The 4,246-nt window shown below is 34.3% G+C and overlaps 1 pseudogene; it reads right to left on the bottom strand.

Moving 5' to 3' along the window:
- Positions 1–3,993, bottom strand: part of LOC107841690 — a 14,980-nt pseudogene extending 10,987 nt beyond the window's left edge.
- Between the last annotated feature and the right edge of the window lie 253 nt (positions 3,994–4,246).

Here is a 4,246-nt window from a genome sequence, read left to right as displayed (position 1 = left end):
TACTCGGTGAAGAAGCTAGAACATTTTTAGTGTCAGTGTTCCCATTTGACTGGCCACCGCGTCGCGATGAGCCTTAAATTGATAATTGTCAATTCCAGTAGCTCATCGCAATTTCTAGTGCTTCACAGTGAAGCCTTATACGGTGTTCCAGTCCCTAATTTTAAATTCTAAGGTCAAACTATACATTTCCCATGGCCCCAAACCCATCCAAACACGGAATTTAATCCCAAATACACCTAAATACATACACTTTCACCAAAATTCATCAAGAATGCTCTCTAGGGTTTCAAACAAGAATCCCAAATAATTCAAGATTCAACCGTGAGTTTTTGAAGATAATTAGAGATTTGAAATCCCCAATCCGTAAGCTTTAAGAATCATTCATTATTCTCCGAAATAGAGGTACGTGTGGTTGTCCTCAATTTCATGGGCATGTTTTCAAAAAGGAATTTATGTAAGACTTTAAATTTTTACAAGTATTTATATGTTTTTACAAATGGGAGTTTTCAATTGATACAAATAACATGTTTTGATATATGATTTTAAAAGAATTATTGAGATATCATGGGGGTTTTCGTTTGAATGTATTTAAATGGTTGAATTGTGAACATGTGACCTGAAATTTCAAAAGGGTGCGATGTACATGAGTTGTGAATTTTCTAAATTCCCCATGATAATGTTTATACCCCATATTATACTAGTGTTAAACCATTGAGAGTATGAGTTTTGCAATTGATATGACATTACTCATAAATGATTAAACTTCTTGAATAATTGCATGTTGAGAACCATGGTGTATATGTTTTAATGGTGTGAAAGTCATACATATGTGCATGTGGTAAATGGTATGAGAAGTTGGAAAGTTGATGTGATATTGATGACTTGCAAGTCGGGTATGACGATACCTGCAGAGTATGACATGTCATTGATTAAAATGAGTTTCATGCATTGATTTTGTGAGATAGGTGGTTACCCGAAGAAAGCACGAGTCAAATGACTCTACGCTGGAAACCGTGTTTGGCGACTCAGGAACTTGGTACCCTGCTATGTGATCTTGTGTACCTGACATTATGTCATCCCAAATTGGGACTACGGTTAGGAGCCCTGCTTTGTGATCTTGTGTACTACCATACTTGATTGGGTCGAGACACCTTGCTGTGAGATCTTGTGTGTCTTTCCCCTCACTTATACTCTAATCTCGGCAGCAACCGAGATTTGACAATTGGTGAAAATGTGAAATTGTAGGGTGTACCACCTAGCTCAGATGTGTTGCATTGTTGTTGAAAAATTAGTATACTATGCCCATGTATTTTCGAAATCATTTTGCAATAATGTGTTTTATAACAGCTCGCATTTAGTTTATATAAAAATCTCTACTTTGTTTTGGATTACTCTGCATACCAGTACTTTGTATTGACATCCTTCCCTTCCAGGTTCGGAGGCACAATCAAGGGGTCCAGATAATCAATAGATTCTTCAGATAGATTTCCAGAGTCAAGTGGTGAGCCTTCTATATTCCGGAAGGCCTGATGTCTGGCAGTTTATTTATCATTTAATAGCTTTAGGTCTACTGGGGGCCTTGTCCCAGTTTTCAGACAGTTGTTTGTTTTCGTCATATAGTAGAGATTTCGTAGACGGTTTTCAGTTGTCAATAGATGTTGTGGGACATTATTTCCCATTATTAATTTCATTAGACTCTTGGCCATGTTTCCGTAATATTGTGTATCTTCCGTATTTCTTTTTATCATATGAATTATGTGCATGATTACCAGATAGATAGGGGTGTTTCGGGCCTTCATGGTTCGGAATGCTCGTCATGGCCAGGGCCTCGATTCGGGTCGTGATATATACCTTGCCACCAATAAATGTCATCTTGAACGAAAAACGTCAAAAATGTAGAGTTAATGTTCCCTTAAATCGTTGAGGACAGGGAGGTTCTATTCGATTGTACCTATTCTTGGACTCTTTTGACCATTTATTTAAATATCTTTTACATTTCTTAAAAATGCAGAGTTACTGTCACTAATTCATGGAATCAACTACATTACGAGTGTCTATTAACTCTATTCAACTCCACATACCAAAACATACTAGAGATACCAAGCAAAGTTCTTCATCAAATTGAGCTAATTGAGCATACTTTGCAATAATATCGTTCCTGATGAAGAACGGAGTCTTCAATGGAGTATATCCCCTCTCCTCTAAGAAATCAAGAGCAAAATTGATCAATGCTTGATTAAGACGTACACCAGCTCCTTTCACATAGTAACCTCTTCCTCTAGCAACATCTGCACCTATATTGCAGATATCTTTGCATTAATCTTGCAAGTCAATACTATGCAGAACGAATTATCCTGAATATTGCGAGTTGACAGATAAAAGTAACGGATGGGAAAACAATTCCAGAACACAAAATAAGACCAAATAAGACTGTGCAGAACGCAATCATAGAATGGGTAAAGGAAAAACAAAAAAGCGAGACACGGAGAGAGAAAGAGAGAAGGCAGAGCAGTTCAGCAGTTGATGATGCATAGTTACTCAATACTATGCTTTATTTTGATGATTTGACAAACTTGTCGAGGAACCGTATGAGGAACATGTTTTAAATACCAAACAAGTGCAGATGCAAGATTCCTTATCCCATAAGCTTTAACGAGATCAACATGATTTTTAAGACCCTTCTCAGTCCGCTTTTGTGCCCATGACCGTATTATAACATTATTTGCCTACAATATAATATTTGTTAAGAGAGTCGATTTTATTTTAAGCTTGCGCATATCACTTAAAAAGCAACAAAATCACATACCTCGTCATCACTAACTGGCACTAAATCATGTACAAGGTTACCAATGGTTTCCAGCTTTGAATCCTAATCGGCTTCAATTTCCTCTACTTCTGCCTTTTTCTTTTCAGTTATTTTCTTTTTCTCTGCTATGTTTCTTTTTATTGCATCCTCTTCAGGCTTCATAAAAGGAAAAGAACATGATTCAGTTTCAACTCCAATTTGAAATTAGAAATCCTACTTACGATTCAATTAGGTATAAACTATACTAAGCATAAGTCAGGCCTGTAGATGTGCTGATCTTATGAGCTCTTATTACAAGAAACCAAAAGATTTGATAAGACGAATACAACAGATGAATTCAAGAATTAAATAGAACACTCACCTTAGTTTTATTGATCTGATTTAAATCTTTCTGCAAGTTCTCAAGCTCAAACTTGCCTGAAATATATTCATGAAAATTACACCTTTAATTGCCTCCACCAAACATTTAGACAATAACTTATTATAATCAAGTTTCAATACTCAAGATTTTCATCAAATCATTATGCTATTTGCTAATTTTTTTTCTCCAGATAATATTCTCATCAGACCAACCAAAACAAGAAAACTCAAACTATAACAGCTTTTTTATGGTTGTTACCTATTTGTCAGTTTATATCCAATATTTATTTTGATTGTCAGTCAGTTTTTTTTGAATCATAGAAAAAAATCTATATTTATCTAAACATTGTATTCCTCAATACATATGATACAATAAAATACACGAATTTTCATCAAAATCATACCTTTAATTTCCATCTCCAAAAATTTAGACATTAAGATATTCAAAATTTTCATTATCCTATTTCCTAGTTTTCATCAAACCAAGCAAACTCTAGAAAACTCGAAACTCCAAGAAGCAGAATATCATAGAACATTGAGATAAATCAAACAGGATATGGAAAATTTCACTGTTTATACATGCATGATTAAAAAATTAATATTTTAGTTTCTTGGTATATTACTTTTCATATTATGAATCACTCTGTAAAATTCCTTACTCCACCACTATAAAGAAGTGTAACGTACAAACAAAAAAAAAATTACTTCAACGCCATTGTTTGTCGAGCTAGTTGAATGACCTCATCAATGAGAAAGTCAGCGAAATGACCACGTTGAGATTCACGTATAATTTCAGGATGGTTTCGAAAAAGATTTATGTCTAACATTTTGATGACGAGACAATTTTTGGCTGTATTTTGTAGGCTAATTCAACAACCTTTTGTTCAATTTCTCGTGGAGTAAAAGTAACAGCCAAATCCTCTTGAACTCAGAAACGGATACAATGAATTCAAATTGCAGCGTTATGACCTTTTATACTTGGTCCTAAAGTAAATAAAACTAACATTTCTCCCAAGAAATAAACTAATACTATAATACAGAAAATATATTTATAACAATCTGTTATAGAATATAAAATAA

Source organism: Capsicum annuum, unplaced genomic scaffold, assembly GCF_002878395.1.
Source record: "Capsicum annuum cultivar UCD-10X-F1 unplaced genomic scaffold, UCD10Xv1.1 ctg4452, whole genome shotgun sequence".
NCBI lineage: Eukaryota > Viridiplantae > Streptophyta > Magnoliopsida > Solanales > Solanaceae > Capsicum > Capsicum annuum.
The sequence above is the reverse complement of the archived record's forward strand: the minus strand, read 5'-3'. Positions and strand labels throughout refer to the sequence as shown.